Below are 23,404 nucleotides of genomic sequence, written 5' to 3' on the forward strand. Positions count from 1 at the left end.
CTTTTAAAAAAATTCTTAGAAAGGATTTTTCAAAAGAAAATTCTTCCTCAAACTTAAGTTTTTTGATTTACCGAAAACAAGCATAGCGACCGAAGATGTAATACATGTCTGCATGTAATTAACGGACACTAATTCATGACTTCACAACTTTTTTGTTTCAGTCGTAATTATAAGCAAACCAATCTACATTTCGCTAGTATGGAAACTAATCACAAAGTTCGTTCTATGTGGAAAAAGAAGACACAAGAAAGTTTAATAGCTCTTCAGAGTCTTCTTAGAAATCTATACACTTAAACTCAGCAGTATTCAAAAAAAAAAAAAATAATAATAATAATAATAAAATAAAAAATTAACAACATAAATCAAAAGCAGAAGGAAAAATAAAGATACACTTTTTATTACGTAAATTTATTACGTATTTTTATTAGTAAATCCGATATTTTACAGTTTCACCCCCCCCCCCCCCCCCTCAAGAAAACAACTCAATAATAACAGTGGCATAAAAGCTCTCTAGGCGTCCAAGATATCCAATTTTCGCAGAATCAAATAAAAAATTATTATTATTATTATTTGTATTCTATCAGTATGCTATAATTTAATAACAAAAATTCAATGCAACAATGAAATCTCCAAAATGACAAGGATAAATCGGTACAACATTCGCTATTTTGGTCTGAACTGACCTTACCGTTGAGTACATCACTATATACGCACATATGCTGAGTGTTCTTCAAAAGTCCACGTGCGTGCACGGCTGACAGTACGACTTATCGCCGCTAGGCAATATCCACAGTGTCGCTAAACATTATAGTTTGCAGTGTGTTGTTCGCGTAGATGCTATTTAACTGCTTGATGCTATTATGTTCTACAATTTTCGAAACAAATGACGTGCACGAGCAGAGAGTATGTGCCAAGGTTTGTCATAAATTCTAAAATTTAAGAGTTTTCAGAGATCCTTAATATTGGCTATCACTACCAATATCTTTGAAGAACATCAGGCTAACATAGTGAGATATCAAGGAGATAATGCTATTTTTTCGTTGATTGTGAAGGAGATGTACATTAGGAATTCATTCTCATATGCTGAAATGTTGATGGAAGTATTGCTTACGTGTTTTTAGACATTACGAGAAGAACGTTTATAGAATAAAACAGAAAAGTGGCACAAGCGGAACTGGTTTTTTTGCCAAGAAAATATACGGCAACACGCTAGTTTATCTGTGAAAAGATTTGTATAAGAACACCCTGTGTACAGTGTCTCACATTTCGTACTACCTCGATGTAACTTCTGCGACTTACTTTTCTTCCCAAAAATTATGCTGCATCTCAGAGGCCCGAAATTTGAAACCGTACAGCAGATATAAGCAACAACAGATATTCAAACCGAAATACAGGGTGCTAAACAAGAGATTATCAGAAGTAGTTTCACCAATAACAAAACGACTGCACTAGGTACATAAATTCGTAACAGCTCTGCAGATAACAAAGATTTGTAACTAAGTTCACTTAGTTTTATTACATCTAGTCCCAGAGTTTTTTTACGTATTATTTCGTATACTGCATTTCATGCTATGAATATTTTAGTTGATTAAAAGGGATTTCAAGGGTGTTTTAAGACTTTTAGCGTATTCTTTAAAATTACAGTAGTCCCGAAAGTGGTGAATTTTGTGTATTTCTGTTTTTATGTATTTATTTCATGTTTTTCCTAATTTTTTGTATCACATCTTAAATGGTCATCGAGGATTAACTGTACTGATTTTTTCCCCCAAATGTTTTGATCCGTTTATATGTGTCTTTTTAGGAAAAGGACAGCTACACCTAGGCTCGACAAATTATTCAAAATCGTACTAGTCAAGAAAAAACTGTATTCGCCCATGACATTAAGTCAATAGAAATTCGATAAAGTGATTACTAGAGTTGTATCGTTGTTTAGAGATAATTTCCTTTGTGGGAGAACCATTCGAAAAAAGGAGAAGTCAATAAATAATAAGAATAGGAAGGACAGTCAAAACAACATTGATTTTTTGGAAAATATAATTTGTTACATTAACTGTTGTTACTGTCTGCAGATACTCGCCACGGGCGAACGTATTTTTCGAGCCCTGGTATACACTAATGTTGAAATAAGTATGACACCTCTTGTTTCAGAACGAAACATACTAATATGTAGATCCTTTCGTCACAAGTGGCCTATTGCTCTGTAAGGTAAACAACTATATATATTGTATGCTGTCAATGGAACTTTAAGAATTTACGGACTTCGAATGAGGAGTAATCATAATAATAATCTATCCATTCGAGATAATGATGAAAGACTGCAAATCAAAGATTGCCTAGAATCATCTTAGGCAAGATTATCAGCCGATAAAAATGAGAGAGGACTATTTGAACCAGAAACGCAAAGGAAGATCCAGAAAGGATCAAAGGGCGCAAGAATAGATATCAAGGATGTAAGGAGGGTAAGGAAATCTCAGCAAGCCGATGTGAAAATGGAGTTCACATTAGTAGCAGAACACTACGAAAAGAACTGCATGCTGCATAGTCTCCGGTTTTGACGAAAAGGCAGTTGCACGTGTGTGTGTGTGTGTGTGTGTGTGTGTGAGAGAGAGAGAGAGAGAGAGAGAGAGGTTAAGAACATTGCGACCGGTCCATAGAGAGTTGGTGCGATATTGAGAGACGAATCAAAACACCCATTTACTTTCGGATTGATGAGATGTGCGTGTGGCGGATATCCATGGGGAACACATAATACCTGAATACATCCTCCTAACTGTGAAGTTTGACGGCAGAAATGTAATGGTTTATAGCTGTTTTCTTCTAGCACAGCTAGAAGAAAACAGACTACAAACAGACGCTAGAAGACAAGCGCGTCCACCACTAACACGAAGTACATGGACTAGCTGTCATGTTGAAGAAAATTCATATTATCACATTGCATATCTATAAGTGTGGTCGTGGGCAAAGACCCGCATATTATTGAGGTGTATACAGTTTAGATTTCTTTGAAAAAGTTCTGTCCAAATACTTTTCAAGCAAAGTGTGTTTTGATGATGATGAACGTACATGGATATCAAGGTGTAAATTTTCGTTACACTGGTTCAGTATTTATAGTGGTCTGTTATTCATAGTCGTCGGTGTTGTGAGATAAATCTAGTGATTAGAAGTTTTAATTCCTATTGATTGCTTACTGATTTTTAATTGCTACTGTTTTAATTTTAGTTGTATATATGTCTCGTTATCAGTGTATAATGAAAAAGTTTGTTATTTACTAAAAAAGTTATTCTTCTTCTTCTGTTTGTTAAATTGTCGAAATTCTCTAGGTGTATTAATTAAGCACCACTCAAAATCTCATCTCAAGAGAACTAGAATTAAAAATCATTCTTTTATTCACGTGTGAGGAACCGAACAGTTGAATTTTTGTTTGCAGATATAATGAGGAACCTTCGTAGCTCAGTCGGTTTTGATCTAGCCCTTAGGTGGAAAGACTAAGATTCGATATAAAAAAAAAAAAAAAACTTTATAAGGATTTTCAATGAAAGTTGAGTTAGCTGATCTGAGAGCGGTGGCAAGGATTTTCCCCCCCAAAACTCAGTTTTTCATCCCCAAACCAAGCAAACCGGGAAAGGAAACACACGCGCACGCACAAATATATATTTAGCAAAAGTCTAAACCACTTTATCCTAAAAATGATGATTATGATAGCTAATGAGGTAGCGGGGCTTAAGGATTTGTAAGTACCATGGATTATGAATCGTATGACATTTCCATCCTATTAAAAAAAAGTCAATTAATTAATATCATAAAAATATAGTACGTCAAAACCCGACTTTTCGATTTTCTGCTGTGATTTGGAAATCATGAGTAGTAAGCCTGTGATTATATATCTGTGATCAAAGTTTTAGAAGGTGATTAGCAACAAAAATCATATCTAATTGTAACTCTATTGTTTCCATCACCAGTAGAAAGCTGATTCGTTACTTAGAAATACTCCGAAGTATTTCTAAGTAACGAAAAAATATACAACTAAGAAATATTTCGTGATTAAATATGTTTACTTTTTAAGGATTCTGGCATATCAATTATCAGTGCACGTCTTCAACCGGTATAAATATGTATCAAATAATTACACGAAGTGATTGTGTCCAAGACTTTTCTAAAAATATTTCGTTGTATGTAAGTCGGGACTTTTTTCACCTGCGTATGGTTGGGTAAGTTCCCCGAGACAAATTAGGCTTCCTTGTTAAGCAACTAATAATTTGCATACGTTTTCAGCGTGGGGTAAGAAAAAAACAAAACAAGTTTATGTGAGAAAAATACACTGCAACTTTACCAGAGAGTTTCATTATATTAATTTAAGAATATAACTCAATTTACCGTTTTTCAACCGATGTGCGTGCGTGCGCGTGTGTGTGTGTAAAATTACTAGCTGCATGTTACTAAATGCAAATTACTAGCTTCTTAATAGGGAAGCCTGATCGAATAATTTGTCTCAGGTACTTATACAACCATACGCAGGGAAAAAAGTCCCGACTTACATATAACGAAATTTTTTTATAAAAGCCACTGTCTTGGACACAATCACTTCGTGGAATTATTTGATTTTAGCAAGTGGTTAAGAAGGAAGAGAACACTAATTAATGTTTCTTGAACTGCTGGACGTTGTATCATTTCTTGGGGAGAGGAGGAGGAGAAGTTGTTGGTCTCAAGATGGGCTATGTATGAAGATTGACCATCAGCAAACTACATGTAGACGTCGAATTTTTTTAAGAGAATCTTATTCACGAAAGGTTGTAAACCTATAGCACATTAGTTCTGAATGATCTAGGTATCAGATAACCTGGGAACCTTATTCTAGAATCAGGCATCCAAATAGCACACCAATTATAAAACGGATTTCAATTTCAAAGAACTTATGTTTAAACTTTGTCAACAATTATACTTGTCGATCTATTATACAGGCCTGGACCTGACGTGTTACTGCTGCCAACTCCAGCAAGACCTGATCTTTAGTTGTATAATCTACAACTTTGACTGTTCAATATTTATTAAACAGTCAAAGTTAAAATATTGATTGTTCAATATTTTATAATAAAGAGACTAGTGATTACATGAAGAAAAAAAAAATATTGATCTCATCTTTGGAGATACGTTCAACGAAAGTCGTCTGAAGGGAAACATTTAACTTAGCAGCAAAGAAACGCAAAATGATAGCATGAAGAAAATTCCAAGAATTCTAAATAAAAAGTTATCCCATTTGTTCGTTTAAAGGAAATAGCTTAGTTGAATGTTCAGGAATGCAGTTATGTGGATTAAAGAGAGAGGCTTACTTATGGTACAGCATTGTAAAATATTTTAAACGGAACAATTTACAACTTAATATTGTTTATTGAAGGAAATTTTCAGTTATGTTTCATGACTTCAGCGCAAATTAAAACTAATGATTACAATCGAGTAGAGCAGAATAACGATTAAAATGAATTGATATTAAATTTATATTAAATGATTTAATATGAATATATTCAGGAATGTATCCTGAAAAAAAAAAAGCAAGATATTTTAGGAAAAACTGCGAACAGATGACATTCTACTTTTGTTCCCGAAGAAAATGAGGAGAAAGAAAACGATAAGGAAAAAAAAACTGTACTGATCTGGTTTAATCTCATTTTATATTCCACAATGAAATGGTAATTTCGACTTGCCCGTTCATTCTTTACAAAACGCAGACAGTACGACGTGAAGGTAAACTATCATTTTTCACTGAAAAACTATTTTTCAGCGATTGAACCATCTGAAGCTAAACACAAAAATACAAGTACATTTAAATTTTGTCAACATATGGGTTATTAAATATAACTCTCTAGCTTTATTGGACTCTGTAACGGAGTTTAATAACAATAGCTAATTAGAGATATAAATGGATTTATCACAATATGTGAATAGAATGTTACTAAACAGACCACTAAAAAACTAAAATATATTTTAATTTAATTTTTAAGTTTGTTTATTTATTTTGGTTTAGAAGCCAAAAGGAAAAACAGAGGAGAATCCTTAAAGACATAGTGCGAGAAGATCACACAAGACCCGAAACTCGTGAAAGAAAGACAACGACACGGTGTTTATTTAAATAACTTGTAAAAATATATTACAGGTGTGAATAAAACTATCACTTTTATATGACACACAAAGCAGCAAAACATAGATTTTTTTTTTCTTCGTCAAAACGTGGCAACTTTCCCCACGAAAAGATATTAGATATTATAAGAAATATGGTAATTAAGGATGGCCTCTCAATTGTCATTTATCGGTGGAATTGATTTCATAAGTACAATGAATTATGTAACCCAGGTACATAATGCTCCATATGCGAACAGAAAACTAGAATTCTAAAAATGTATCAAGAAAGAAAGGAAAATTTAAAGTGCGTTCTTAAAGGACAAACTGTGAACTTACTGCTGATCATTGGACTTTGATGGTAAATGATCTGTTCATCACAGTAACATGTCATTACATCAATGATGAATGAGAACTGAAAGCTTACGTGACGACAACCAACAAAAGCACTTCACAGAGAGCATACAAATGCGCGTGACTTTCAGTATTGTGCATATGACTGGAGCTAGAAGTTTGTGCCATTGTTCGTGATAATGCTAGAAATATAGTTAGCACTACTGAAATGCAAGAAAATAACGTCATAGCATTATAGGAAGAAATAATATATGATATGAGCGCGCTTTGGATGGAAAAGAACACTGTGTGAACCTTATAAAGATGTGATGAGGCTTTATAAATACTTTTTTCAACTGGGAATGAGTTAGCCGGTCTCAAACAAAGATAGGCAAGTTTCGGAACATTCTTCTGCCAAACAGAAAAACCGGCTGGCGAACATACGCAACTAATAGACAAAACCACATCTGATGGGAGTCCAGCAGACTAGAGTGGCATTTCGAGATAAGTCCTGACAATCCACGCTTGCTAAATTTATTTAAACAAGAATGAGTTCTTCAACTGCAGCGTTCAGAGTGCTGGCTGCTCGTTAAATGCAAACTGAATGAGCTTGGGTTGTATGGAATTATGGTCGAAGCAAAAGAAACTCTGAGACCCGTATAATTATGTCTCTGAAATTACATATATATTCTTCTGGTTTTGCCTGTTTTATGGGATCAGAAATCTAAGTTTCCGTGAAGCAAACCAAGATCATCTCCACTGAATGATTAAAACTTTGTATTATTCAAGTGTCAATATTCGCTCTTTGAATATTTACAGAGAGAATTTTCTGTTAGTTATTCCTGATCATGTAATATACATCGTTTTAATTATACTCTTTCAGATCTTAAGATGACTTTTACGAGACAATATTTTTCTCGCTTTTAAAACTTATAAACACGTTTTTTTTTTTTTTTTTTTTTTTTACTAATTAAAAAAAAAAGGATTTTAGTATTGCATTTCAAGAATTTCCATAGAAAAGAAAAATGCGAATCTTCTTCATTTTTAATCATTCTGTTAACTATTGTCTTATAACTGTCAATATCAGCTGTCCTTAATAAACTACACTAAGAACAAACTTTTTTTTTTCACAAAGATTTTCTTTCTTGTGCTGAATCTTCTAACACAGTTATATCCAAAGATACTTCTCCTAGGAACGCTTTTTTCGCGTGACTATGAGGAACAAATGTTTTGGTCAGTAGACTATAACTTTTCAAGAAAACGACTTTGCGAATTTTTATTTTCTAATGATGTGAACAGTTTTACACATTCCAGTAATGAATGCACTTCTTTTCTTTAACAATGTACTTGAGATATGCAGGTCGTTGTTAATAAAACTTTGTTTGCATTGTTTGCTATAAACTTTGGTCTTTTCCCCCACGTTGTTGTATCCCCCCCTCTCTCCAACAAGCTAGAAGCTTTCTTTGTGGCTTGAAATGTCATGCAAAGGTACGAAAGATAAAAACGATAATAACAAGAAAAAAAAAAAACTTGATCTGTCAGTCGCAGTAAGTATTACATATTTACTAGGTCGCACGCACATATTCATCAATCATTTTTAGGGTTATAGTTCAGAACGATGCTGTAGGATGCAAACATTATTTTGCTGCGAGTTTCTGCAAGATATGATAAAGGACATTGTTTCAGTATTTCTGTGATAAATTAATTTATTGATATACAATCATTTTCGAAATATAAAAAATATAGTTTGCTGATTGTAAACTGGGGGAAGGGGGAACGGATGAATTCGCTATTGAATTGTGGGGCAAGTTCATCGAAGAAATATTATTTAGTAAGTCTGACAAGTAACATTTTATTTTCAACAGTGTTATTTTCAACATTTTTTTTAAAATTGGAAATAACATTTTAAATAAGCCAAAACGATGAAGGAGATAAATGAAGCTCCTATGTCACTACACTCTTTCTCACCACTGACCTTAAAATGACCCTAAAATGTAATTCAGAGCATTCTAAGGTCTTGCTGTGCATTCATACAGCATGAAAACTAGAAAACTCTGAAAACTAGAATCAGGTTGTTCCTTCAAATCAGCTTGAAGTTATTGTTCGACCCATTACTGTAAGTAAACGGAGTGCAGAATCTAGTTAATGCCATCATCTGCATGCACCTCAGCTGCTCTGAAAACCGATCCTGTGGAGTTGCTAAACAAATGCGTTGTGTTCGGCGGTATACAGCGGTATATCCTTTCAAGAAATTCCATTAAAGGACGAGATTCAAAAGAAATTACAAATGTCACACTGTTTTGAGATACATCTAGAAGGTGAGTATGTGTATGGGATTATTTTTTTACAATGCTGAATTTAGGAAAAAAAACAAATGCTATTTTCAAATATACAAGAGAATGAAAATCTAACAGGATTTTCATAAGCTATTGCGAATTACACAATAAGTTAAGGTGTCTTATAATAAACAAAATTAATAATTAGCTGACTGTGATAAATTACAAGTATGTTTCAAACAGTGAGTAGGGTGGTTACAGTTAATATTTGGATACCTTCCAGCTGCTATCGAAAAGTTTAAATATTTCAGTTTAAAGCCAAACATTTTGTCGGAACAAAGTTAGAACTCGTACATGCTGGTTTGAATGTAAACTCATTATACTGTATCTGGTACTGATGGCCAAAATTTATCTAATAAAATATATATCTAATATCTCGTATGTTTTACAGGGGATAATATGAAATTATGCGGACGTGAACTAAGTAATATACTGATACAGATCGAAACAACTGAATATGCAATGTTTATTTCTGTAGGCTTTATATAATGAACTATTTTCTGAATGGTTCATGTTTCTTGCTTCACTTTATAGAGTAAAAGACCTTCACATTTCCAACGTTTTCCCACTTTAAACAATTTTAGGAGTATCATGATTTTTCAGAAATTTTTCAGTATCTTCATATTTCTTTCCGACAGACATGCTATTTTCAAATTTCAATATTATAAAAACGTTATTACTTAGTGCAGTGTGGTACAACACCGTGAATAGTTTACGAATCTGTTTTTGACATGACGAATATTATTTAACTGAACATGACAAGAGTTAAGTATATTAGATAATAATTTATTAAAACACATATTTCGTGTCAGTGTAACAGTAACGAAATATTACATTAATAAATTGTTTATTATTTACTGTATTATCTTTGCGCGAGCATTCTCCGTTAAATAATACTCATCCTGATGCTAGTACTATTCCATAATTTCTGTCTCTACCACTTGGTGGCAGCCGTAACGCTCGTTATATGTTTAACCTATGGATGATCAAGTGCATGTCTAATGGTAGGTTGTAAAGCGATCCCCAGAACTCGTCATCACGAAGTGTCCACGAAGATTATCTTTGTCATAACTGAAAGGAAATATCAGAGAATGATGACAGCGTAACCATGGAAACAGGATAATTTCGTATTAGGTAAAAGCAGCAGTTGGCGTATTTGGGAGGAAGGACCGTTAAACACTTCGAAGAGAGTTCAAAAGTTGCTCCACAAGAAATATTTGATAAACTGCACATACAGCTAAAATAAAAGTTGCCTGTCTATGAAGATTTTAATTTATTTTTTGTTTTTATTTATTTATTTGATATAAATGATTGCGTGTGCTAATTTAGTGCGTCATTGTATTTTTTTTTTAATTACTCTGACTAGTTAGGCAGATAAATAAGAAAAAGGATAAAGAAAATGTTGTTAGAGGAGAATATAATAAGAACAAGGAAAAAAATGAACGGACGGTCAAAGAACGAGAGAGATTTTCGATTATTATTAAGCAACAATCATACTGAACTGCAAATCATTGAATTAGTTATGCTTATATCACATGATAAAAATGTGCTTGCCTAAATTTAGCTTGAAAATGGAATTCCTATCCATCCAAACCAAACCAAAGTGCTGTATACGTAGGTATATTTACTAGGAATAAAGTTGTAGACTACATCGTACAACACAGAGTGCATCGCATGTGCTTGTGTGTATACACTTCTACCATGCTTCCAGCTTTTTGACAATACCAATACCAATATCCTTTCGATTCGCAAAATGTCCCGCTTTATAACTTCTACTCTCTTTCATGCTTAAATCAATATAGGTTTGCTAAAGTTAATTTTTTTTTTCGAAAAACAATTTTTTTTTTAAATGGTGAATACATTGGCGAAAAAACACACGTAACCTACCACGTTGTATGCATATCTGTATGACTTTTTTTTTTTCCAGTTTTTCTAGGTGTGTTAGTTAGGTTTTGATGAGTGTGGTTCTAGAATATGTGAGAATTTGATGGTCGCTCTGTGTTGGAAATTCTGTGCAAGCAAAACAGCTCTGAACTTTTCAATATGCAAAACGGCATTCGTTCGGAATTTCAAATTCACTTTTAATTTTATAGCGTAGTAAAGTTATCCAATTTGTAGTCCTCAGGTATACATATATATCTCCCGTTCGTATAGAAATGCTACTAGATTTCTTTAATTCTCTCTCTTCGTAATTATCTACCAAACAGGCAAGACTAGCTTTCTGTGATTATGTAACGACAGTGGGTTACGTGTCATGCCCTGAAATCCTAAAATGTGAGGAGAAAGAGAATCAAAACTATATTTGGGTCCAATGAGTGCTGTGGAACTTTACAATGGGGAAAACTAAAATGCTTTATAGGAATTTTAGTTTTTCTCGTTACGGTTTATTTTAGTTTGCATCTACCACCATCACCACCGAACAGGATGGTCTCATTAACGTTTGGGGGATAGATGATATACTCGTTTATCTGACTGCTTAAAATATGGAGCATATTTCTTGATTTCGTTAAGTTTTTGTATAGTTTCTTCGCGTAAGTTACACAAAAGTTTTATAAGCATTATTTTATTTATTTGTTTGTTTTACGAATTACACACAAACAAAAAAAAAATGAAAAAATTTCGCGATTAACATTAAATGAAACGTCTGTTCTCTACAGGGACATCATATATAGTGGTCCGTCATAAGTAAGACTTAAAAGCGTAGAAAAGTTTTAAAATATCCATACCTAAATCAAGATCGAATTCGATTATTTTGCATGAATCGTATACAAAATATGCACTATCTTTTGAAAATTTATTTTCAAATCCCGCTCCCCCCCCCCTTCATTGACACATTTTCTTAACTTCTAACTCATTTACAGTATTATCTATCTAAATAACCATTAGAAGAATAGGAATAACGTATCCAAATAACCTTTTTTAGTATACTTTCCCTGTAAAGGAAAAGGAAAATACTGAAAATAAGAAAATATTACCTGAAAGAAAAGTACAAATATTATACATAATCAGAATAAAATTTACGTAAGGTTTCTTTCAAATTTTATAAACGCATGGTTTTTCATTAATGCGCTAAGCATGCAAGATTAACGTTTTCTGGTTAAGAAGACACATTGTACATAAATGCAATGTCGTTACATAATGACACATCTCTGAAAAGTAAAATTCCAAATTTTGTTTTGCAGGCTGGAATGTGTGTGTTTTAAAAGATCTTTTATGGCATCTTTCTTATAAGATAATCCAAATCTCATTTTCTAAAATGTGGAGAAACACTTCCCGCACACTCATCGAACTGCTATTTTACACTTTTCCCTATCTGACATTTTCTTATAACTTCATACAGTATGCTTTATCACCTTGTTGTTAATTAAAAAACAGAGTACTTGTCGCTGTCGACAGCAAGTTTTCGTTTGGTCTCCGTTAATTTAGCTTTCCTTGCTTGCGTCATCAGTCTGTTCGGTGGTGGTGGTAGATGTCGCTGAACTATAATTAAGTTCACAAGCAAGCGGTGGTGTCAGTGAACTGTATTAAGTTCACGACCGTAGCGCACAAAGTAAAATTACTTTTGTTTAACCATTTCACTTCAAGTACCTCCTCATTACTGAAACCAGAAGTGATTAAATTTTCAATTAGCTTGCGTCGAAAGGCATGTTAAAAAAAAGAGTGTAAATAACAGTATAACTGTTCAGCATGTATTTACGTCTACAGCAGTTGACGGAAATATTCCCTATGATGGCATTATCGCCAAATAATAATAATAATAACCCACTGTTTACGTTCTATCTCATGACGTCTTTATAAATGTTACAAGTATCCAAATACGAAGTCGACTAATTGTTTGGGTCATATGACATAATAAACTTAAGAATAAACACAGTAGTCCGTCTTATTTCCTAATATACCTAATATAATAACTCTGATTACGCATTGATATACGTGTATCGTCATCCAAATACATGCCTTTAAACTGTAAAGGCATGATGCATTTGGATTTTCAATTTGAATCGGCAAATTCTGTATATTAAAACAAAAGAGTTCATTTTTTTTTGTAAAATCAAATCGAAAATTACGTTTTTATCACTGTTTAAATAATAACGAAATAATATATCAGCTTATAACAGTAATAATAATTATTAAGCTGTTCACGAACAAGGAGTTTCTTTTTTTCTTCAAATATAAACGTCCTTAAACATTGCACTAAAAATCACTTGTTGACACTCAATGCGAAGAGGTCTGGCTACAAAAGAGAGCTATCTTATATCGGTTTCCAAGGGTTAAAAAAAAAAAAAAAAAGGATTCTTTTAAAATTTACTCCTTACAAGAATGAGTGGTATATGTTTTTTTTTTTTTCCCCTGTTACAACAAGTTGTTTCAGCTTGGGCTTTTCTTACCATCTTTATTTATTAAGTCTTGCAAGAAATGCAGTATAATGTTTAAGATGATTTATTAATTTAGGTATGCAGTTTAATAGCAACATAATTGCAATATACATACACCCTATACACGGCACCACTGGAAGGTATTTTTGAAATAAGAGAAACAGTATAAAAGAGGAGTAAGAGAATGTAAATAAATGGGATGCAGGGATCCTAAATAACTGTTCTATAACAGAAAATAAGTCAAAAGAATAATAATAAAATCAAATAACAAAAAAGGAGTATGATAATATTAATAGATGGGATCATGGGATGCAGAATCCCAAATAACAGTCAACTGTCATTGCAGCTGAACAACTTGGGTGAGAGCTTCACGTATACAAGACCGACTCTGACTGGGTGTATCATCTATCTATTTACAATAATGAAAGCATGACAAAAATGAGAAGAGAAGGAAAGGGACAGAGGATCGATAATAGTTCTGACAAACTTAAATGAATCTTCAGGACTCTAGTTTACTGTAAAATGACAATATAAATACCAACGAAGCAAACATTCACGATGAAAGCGTTTAATTTTTCTACTAGAAAGGCTAGCTATGAAATAAAGATTAGTACTATCAGCACTAAAATAAACGCACACAGAATGCATACAAACACATTAAAAAGTTCAAAAGTCAATACAATGATAGATGATTTTGTAATATAATCAAGAATCGAGCATTTGATAATTCATAATACAGCATTTTAAGCATATTCCTTAAACTGGTGTTTAATGATGAATATGACGGACTTGTTTCCTTAACACTTTAACTAGGTAGTTTGTTCTTTCGTGTTAACTTACAGGTGCGTATGACAGATACTCTAGAAAAGAGATAATATTCTACAATCGTAGTTAATTTGCAACTGATCTGTTTTGTACAACCTTACTCGCACTTCGTTTTATGCGTCAACGAAGAACAACTTCTATAACGAAGGTCGTGTCCCGTCTCGAGTATACATATTCCGTGACCTCTCCCAGTCCTGGTGTGTTGTATAGGGCGCGGCGTTGTATGCCGCGGCGAAACACAGGGGGTTATATATGGCGCCACATATGATGTGGCTGAGTGCCTGGGCGGACGTGACTCAATGGATTGTATTAGAGGATGGGCCTTTTAAAAATCTCAAGAGACCTGGTTCCAGATAAGAAACAATTGATACTGATTATTTTGATTTTGATTTTATGTGACCGAACTCTCTCTCTCTCTCTCTCTCTCTCTCTCTCTCGATAGTGCATCTAGTAGGTCAGAAAGTACTCTAATAGAGACCAAAGAAGCACTTTATAGACTAATTTCTTCAATGTCTTTTCTAGACACAATAGAAGAGATGACACACCTTGTTCAGTTTCATATCTGATATTAATAATAGCAATAACCCATGGTATTTATAGGCCCATGATCCGCCCCAGACTGGCTTTCGTAATCATAATTTAGGATAAGGTAGGTAAGCATTCTTATACCTAAATATATATTTTTTGTGTGTAATTTGGATGCGTTCTCCTGGCCGCAAAGAAACTGGATCAATAACACAAAATTAATGTATGTGCTAATTACAATGAATTCTTGAGACATAGTACGCACAAGTTTCAAAACATAAATTAACTCGACGTTAATACGAAACCAACTAACCATAACTCTTTCTCTCTCTCTCTTTCTCATTTATATTTCGTTTTCTTTTCAACAGGTTTTCTCCTCCTTTTTGTATAAAAGCGAAAGAAAATATGACATAAATGTCATTTTATTACCATATAAAGATTCTGCGAAGTAGCAATATACGCCTTCTGAATGAAGTTGCAAAATTTGCAATGATATTACTCCCTTTAAAATCACATCCAAGGAGTAATAAATTAATAATTAATATTAGTTCCCTCAGAAAGTAAAATTTTCTCTTAATTTTTCTTGTTTCTTCTAAGTAACTTAACATCTATATTAATTATACGCCAGTTAATGCTTTGTTAATATTTTTGAAGGCTAATCGAATATTTCTGAAATTTTCTATATTTAGTGACGTATCAATGAATATGACGCTTCCACATATTTCGAAGAATAAGAGTTTCTTGTTTTTGTAAATCACTGGAATTCTAATTAGAGTTAGGTATTTCATTAGAGAACATCTTTCAATGCTCCTAAAGTAACTATTTAGATAGCTGCAATAGTAAACATTTTTTCCTCATCGAGATTTAAAGAAACTTAAAGTTTTTTTTATTTATTTAATCTTTTAGGAAAAGTTTATAAGTAGTCGAAACAGATTCTTAAACAAAATTTTAAGGATGTTAGAGATGGAAAACGTTTAGTACTGTTATATATAGCATTATACCATACTGTATAAAGTGCAACCAATAGGATTTTTCTTCTCTAGCAGACGCTTCTTCTAGTTAAACCCCCCCCCCCCCAAAAAAAAAATCCCGGGCCGTTTCCTTAAGCTCTGGAGAGGAAAGTTAATTAGATCTCAATTCTGTAATTATCCGTTCCCGTTTGGATATGTGTCTTAGTTGGAATGAATGATGGCATATTATATTTAGATAAAATTGCGACATCCATTTAGTAAGACACATGCCATATTAAGAGAAAACTGTATGGGGGGGGGGGAAGAAGGAAAAAAGAAAGCACATTTCAAACTCAGATGCATGTTGGTATCGCAGTCTGTAATAAACAAGTATATATATATATATATATATCATCGAATCCAGAGAAATTTCACTAGATTCATCACATATTAACAACAGCCTTAGTTTCAATCTCTCTGACGCACACATTGCCACTGTTCAATATTGGCGCACTCGTGGCAGCTCACGCACATACTCAACTTTAATTGGAACTCAAGCTTGCATTCCTGTTTTTAAATGTACTATTGTCTTTTATACTAGATCTGTTGATGTAATTTTATCATATTTCTGTCATTTTTTGTATAATTCTTTGCCGGTGATACCTGAAGAAGTTGAATCATTCAACGAAACTAGTTGTATCTTAATATTAAACCTTGTTGTTTTTTCATTTTCGGTATATAGTCATTTAAACTAATTTTTTATAATATTTCTACCGAGTAAAGATGAACAATAATATATATATATATATATATATATATATATATATATATATATATATATTATATATATATATATATATATATATATATATATATATATATATATATATATATCGGACACTTATATTGATGTCTGCATGAACAAAACAATAACTTTTAAGGGAAAAGAAAGCTACCGTTTCGCCATTTCTTCTGCATACATCTGAGTCTCGGTATGCGAAGTGAAAAGCAAGCAATCCCTCTACGTTAATGTTCAAGGTCATAGCAGCTAAAAATACTTTGCTTTATTTAGAGTCGAGATATTTTAGTGGAACAAAACCATTCCAATATATCCTGTAGTTCATTCCACTAACATTTTTCATAATATTTGTCTGTAAAGTAACATGAACAATGGAATTAGAAAGTTATATAGAGGAATCACTTTATTACTAAGAGTGTATCCATTCATTCGATTTGATAAAAAAAGTTTGTTTTCAAGTGTTTTTTATATCTTTATACTGAACTATGACGTTAATTTTTTTTTAAAGATTCATAACAAGGGTAACAAAGAAAATCATTATACATCTATATGCTATTTGATGTAAATTCCGTCACCTACAATGTTCCTTTTTTTTAAAAAAAAAAAATATGATAGAGTTTAATTGCATCTAAAGCACGCTGTAATAACAGTTAAGTTTATTTATTTATCCATTATTCTTAGGTTTAATCACGCACATTCGTTTTAAGGTGTGTGTGTGTGTGTATTTACACGTATAAAGATTAATAATCCACATTTAACCCTATTTGTATATTTAGCTCTATTGAGCAACTGAAATACTTATTATTCAATTTTCTGAAGGGTGAAACTCTGAAGGCGCATGAACAAGTCATGAAAGAATGAAGTTTAAGGCAATTATCCCATAAAGTTATCGCTCATTAAAGTCACGGGTCACGAATTTAGAGATTGTAATCTCCCCCCCCCCCCCCTCTCTCTTATCAAGGTGACTTTTAAGTCTCCTGCCTATCTTAATCCAATTTATGAGAAGAAACTGCATTGGTTTCGAGATTATCGACACTCCTGATTTTCACAGATGTGCTAGGTGGTCAGGTGAGTCAGTAAACCACTGTCCGTCACACCTGAAATGTGTTGCGGTAAAAATAGGGGAGACTGATGAACGCTTGTATCCCCAGTGTTGGGAGCTGCCCAAGCGTAAAGTGCGCACAATCACAAAACCAATCTGTCTGTTGGATGAATGAGCTTTTGATCAAACCGGCGTAACACTCTGACAGAGGTCGTAGTGGTTGTGATAGTTTCTCTTTAGTGCGAAAAAATAAAACGACATATCATGGTAATGAGTTCATAACAAATATTTCTGCAGTTATTCGATATTAATTGTGTTATTTTTGTCACGGAAACGTCAAATAGATCATTTCATATTAAAAGCCTGAAAAGGTTAAGTTTGTCTGTAGAGTAGGGTTCCTGCACTGTAATTCTTAGTCCCCTCCACAGTACTAATGCACCATAGAAATAAGTACTCGCAAAAGTGAAACAAGCAAAAGAAAAGGTGTTTTTTTTTTCATACTTTGGAATAACTTAGAACACATCAGCAGATTCTGCTGTTTTATACAGAATAACAAAATATTATTATTTGACACCTCCAGGGAGTCCAAAGACTCATCGAGGGAGGGTAGCCTCGCTTTATAGTACTCTATTAGCTTTACTGTATTGATATTTTTAACAGAATGTGTTAAAAACCGTTTTCAAAACTACGACAGCTTAGTTTTAAACACAATTTTCGTATTTTGATTTTGTGGGAACAGGCAAACAGATGGGATTGTGCGAAGCGTGCAAGGCCGAATTCCCTCTTGGTTATGTTTTTGTCTTAAAGCACAGATTTAACTACACATGCATTTCATTTGTTAGCGATTTTGATTTTTAGCATGTCTCTCTCTCTCTCTTTATCTTTGGTAAAGCAGCTATTCTTCATGATCCCTTCGGTTTTAGAACATCTGTTGTATTATTCCGTTATTGTTTTGTTAAAGAAAAGTGAATTGCCTTTAAAAGAAATCAGATTTCAGACTCTAACATTAGATTTCTGAATATGTGAAAAGTAATAACTGAATTTCAAATCAAAGAAAATAAACACCCGATTATTAAACAACAAACATCCGATATTGTTTAACAGCAAATCAGAAAGCAATGTTTGCTTTTAAACTTAAAAAAATTTCGAATGCGACGAAGAGCATACAAGAATACAACTATCGAAAATCTAGCGTTGTTATCGCACTGTTTAAAAGATAGCAACCCTTATAAAGGGTTCTTCGAATGTAAGCAGTATTCGAATCCAGATCTTTCTTACAAAAGGGCATATTTGTTACCAGCTGAGTTATGAAGGCTCCTCGGCAGCGTTCGTCACTTTTAAGTAATAAAATAACACGACACTCATATCAGGTAGTATTCAAGAGTAAGCAAACAGCCACTTAAATTTCAAATACAGACTTTTTTTTTTTTGCTATAAAAAGATACTGAATATTTTATTATATTTAAAGAAACTTATTTTTAAAAGCCAAAATGAAACCTTTCATAGCTCTTTTCTTTAATACATTTAAAACATTCGATGATTTTGTGTTCAATTAACTGTGTTCAGTTAGGCTACATTTTTATGTAGCCTGAAATATTCACACTATTTATTATACCCGGATTGTTAAAAATGGAATTATTAGTTTATCAGTCCGTACCGACAATTAACAAGATTTGCATACAGAAAATTAATAAAATTTTACAATCTATACATTAAAAAGTAGTTAATAAAAAGCTTAAAAATTTGCTCTCAGGATAAATAAGAAATACGTATTTATCACAATTATTGCTGCAGTATTTCTGCCTAATGAGAGCATAAGAATATATATATATATATATATATATATATATATATATATATATATATATATATATATATATATATATATATATATGTATATATATATATATATATATATATATATATATATATATATATATATATATATATATATATGTGTATATATATATATATATGTATGTATATGGAGTCAATTCATATATAAAGGAACTGTCATTCCTTTGTGTAAGAAACTACTGACCTTGAGGCAACATTTCAGTTATAGTTTTACTCAATGGGAATGGCTGATATCGTTGGAGATTGGCCAAAAATGTTAATAAAGTAATCTGGATGATCCACCTTCCTGTCTGACTTTTCTAATAAAGAAATCAAGATATCAAACGGACGTAATCCTGTTAGCACTACAACATATTCCGACATTTATGTCGCTGTATTTTATATTTGGACAGTACTTACGACCACTAGTCTGTTGAGATCTACATAAGTATTTGGGAAGAAGCAAATAAAATCGACTTGCCCACCCATTGAAAGTTTTGGTTAAACAAACCCCTTCTTTGTATATCACTTTTCACATAATTTATTATTATTATTATTATTATTTGAAGCTCGTCCGTCTTCAAGAATATTTTTTGTTTGTTTTATTCTTGTCAGTATTTTTAATATATCATTTGTGCTTTTTAAAAATGATTTCAATTACTTCTTTTCAGCGATTTCGGAAATTTTATATAATCTGATAATGGAATTTATATATCGTTACTTAAAAGCTGAAGGGTGAAGTAAGAAATTGCGAATCATATTAAATTGGACAACAAGGTAGGTGGTATTATATTTTCTTGAAGTAAATTGCATTTATAGTCCTTTGTATATAGTATTTGGTATTTTAACATTTATTTACAATAATATTTGTATAATCTGTATATTGCAGCATGATCCTGAAGATGGTAATAATATTACAAGACACACTGAATACCGAATTAACAAAAATAAAAATATTATTGCCTACTTACTGCATTCTTATGAATTAAATAATTTTGATTTAGTATCTTGAAAAAGAACAGGTAATCACATGTTCAGCTGCACATTTGGTTACCTATCGTTCCCATCCATTCCATTCCTTGTCAGTCCGAGTCCCATAACTAGTTTTTTTTTTTTAGGTAATTAACACAGAGGATTTGATCCTCCTTTGCTGTATCGCGTGTGTGTATATATATATATATATATATATACAGGGTGTTCGGGATAAATTTGACAGTTTCGTAAGGAAAAAGAAAATCTTCTTTGTATCTATTAAATTTAATGAATTGACAAAAAAACATTACAGGCAGAGTTAATTACAATACTATCAACAAGATTTACTCAAAATAACCACCATTAGCATCGATCACAGCTTCAATTCTGCTTCGGAACCTCGAACAAGCTGATGCTACAGTCTCCCTGGGAAGGGCCGCAAAAACTGTTTTAATTTTATCCATTAACTGGGCTTTTGTATTACTGGAAGTGCGATTGGTGTCTTTTTCAACTGCGCCCCATACAAAATAATCCATGGGGTTAAGGTCTGGGGAGTTTGGAGGCCAAACATTTGGACTGGTGAAGTCGTAGAAATTTTCAGACAACCATTTTTGACTTTTCCCAGAGGTGTGGCAAGGGGCCGAATCCTGCTGCCATACATACGGCCTACCATTGGCTACCCTTGTTATCCAGGGCTTGACTACAGTTAGCAACTCCACGAACAAAGCCCGAATTCCAATGCCAGGGTTCTTCAACACCTGTTCCTGCAGATTTGCGAGGAATTCTGCTGTACGAACGCAATCAGATCGTCTGCTAGGGATCTTTCTTCTTGCTACATCCTCGTAGTCACCATTGCAAGTCTCTAGTTCATGCCTGATTGTTTTTACTGTATTCAGGGAGCATTGGGCAGCAGTCGTAATATCCTTATTTTGATGGCGGGCACGAATCATCATGATACAAGTTATTCTCTTCCATGATTCAGGTGGGTTCCAGCTATCCATCCTTTCTGACATCTTGTATATGAATGAAGAAGGGTCCAAACTTTTAAATGAAGAGAAGTGTGTGTTAATACATGTAACTTACGGAAAAATATAATTAATTATAAATATATCAAATTTATCCCGAACACCCTGTATATATATGTGTGTGTGTGTTTTCACAGGGCCGGTTTTGAGGTGAGTTTCCAAGGGGAAAACTCTTCACGTCAGTTGAAACCGTCTGACTCACCTTCAATTTTAAAGCCCTGATAAAGGCTTTTCGCGCCATAGACGAGATTCGAACCCACGTCTTTCCAACCAAAGAGCATTTGAGCTACGAAGATCTCAAATGATCTTCATAAATCATAAAACAAAAATTCTATGATTTTTTTTAATACTAATTAACTAGTGAATGCCCAACGATAATAAAAATATGCATGTACTTACAGATCTATAGTGCTTTAAGGCGACATTTCCGATGTTGCCTTGTTGGGTGATGCCTTGACGATTCATGAAATTTCCATTTCGCTAATTCATGATATGATCTTGAACCCTCTTTCCACTCGATAAAATTCAGTTTGTACTGTGAGCGATCACAAGAATAAATTTAAATCACTCTGAATAATTTTACTATAGGAAGTGTGCAATTAAGGGAAAGAATAAGCGAAATAATTGCATTCCGGATTAAATTTTCCGATATACCAATAAATAAATAAACATAAATTAATTAATTAAATAAATAAATTACGGAATTTCTTGATAATATATTTATTTCTTGTGGTATCATTTTTATACTAGAATGGGTAGAGATATTTTACCGGTTTTTACACATATTATATACTGTAAAAATAAAACTGCGAACAGATCAAAGCCGTTTAATAACTTAATTTGATATTATCATAAGAACTACAAGGAATTTTTGTAGTTCTTATGATAATATCAAACCATCAAAATTTGGTAAACCTATTAGTACCGTGGGTGGACTAAAATTTTTTTTATTATTTTTAACTACGTGTATATATATTTTAGATAATCCGGAAACCCCGCTCTATAGACAAACTCTTTTCAAGTTACTTTAGGCTTTCGAATAAGCGTGGCTGTAGTTTCACACAATGGTAAATGTTCGCAGGCAGGGATGTTTTTGAGATTGTCTGATTTGGTACAATTTTTAGGACCAAATTTATAAATGTTAGTAAGGCTATACAAGATATATATTCTAAATTTGCCTTATTTGTTGCTTTATTCATACTGGAGTGAATATTATTTTCTCTTCATAGGAAAGTGTATTTCTAATTATATAACTGAAATTAACGAGAAATGATCTGTAACTCTATACAGAAAATATAGTAAAAGTGTCGTCGTCGTCCGGTAGCATCCTCTAGCAAGAGGGTTGCAGCAAATGAGCAGCTCTTCTCCATTTCTCTCTGTCTGCCGCCTCCGTCATTCTTAAACCAGTCCATTCCACGATGTCATTGAACCACTCTCTAGTTGATCTTTCACGTCTTCTCTTCCTCCTCAACTTTCCCTTGTAATATAGTTCTTGTCAGGTGTCCCGAAGAACCTCTCAGAAGATGTCCTGCAAATCTGGTCTTTCTTTGCATAATATTCTTGAGCAGTGTTCTTTCCATCCCAACTTTTCTTAAAACTTCTTGATTTGATATTCTCTCTGCATAGCTAATCTTTTCCATCTTTCTATAACACTACATTTCCAATGCATTAATTCTTTCCATAATCTCTCTTTCTGAGCAAGAGTGTACCATATATAAATTAAAGATGCCAAGAAATTATATTCTTGGTTTCATCCTTTATCCAAGTGTAAATAAAGAAAGTTTGTGCGTGAAGTCACTTCACGACTGGGCTACTTGAATATAGAGGTTAGCCCCCCCCCCCCCTAATGAATTCATTTCCAGTTTCGATCTTTATTGAGGTCTTATCGGTGGGAGCCAGACCAAGAAGTGATACCAATGTTAAGTAATACAGAATTCATATTTCCATATACAAATAGCCGAAAGGTGTCAAAGCCCCTTCCCATAATGCATAGCATTATACATGCCAATAAGAATATGTAATTTGTAATACGGGATGCTAAAGCAATCGATGTGAAGTCATTAGCCTCTATATACAAGTAGTCCAGTCGTGAAGTGATTTCACGCACAAACTTTCTTTGCTTAAATAAAGGATGAAACCAAGAATATAATTTCTTGGCATCTTTAATTTATAGTATAATCAAGTGGAAAAACTTTCATCACTGTACCATGTAGTACAAGATAATATAACGGATTCATACTATATATTTTAGGACAGGCGCGATTCTGCCTCAGC

The 23,404-nt window shown here is 33.0% G+C and overlaps 1 protein-coding gene across 1 annotated transcript in view; it reads left to right on the plus strand.

Moving 5' to 3' along the window:
- The window catches only part of LOC150105577 (uncharacterized), a 121,364-nt gene that overhangs the window by 16,720 nt on the left and 81,240 nt on the right, over positions 1–23,404 (plus strand). The window contains exon 3 of the mRNA XM_090394926.1: positions 19,805–19,910. The gene's annotated coding sequence lies outside the window, so the exon portion shown is untranslated. The remainder of the gene's footprint in view (positions 1–19,804; positions 19,911–23,404) is intronic.

This window comes from Typopeltis vanoorti, chromosome 6 (genome assembly GCF_054136105.1).
Source record: "Typopeltis vanoorti isolate ZY-2024b chromosome 6, IOZ_Tvanoo_1.0, whole genome shotgun sequence".
NCBI lineage: Eukaryota > Metazoa > Arthropoda > Arachnida > Uropygi > Thelyphonidae > Typopeltis > Typopeltis vanoorti.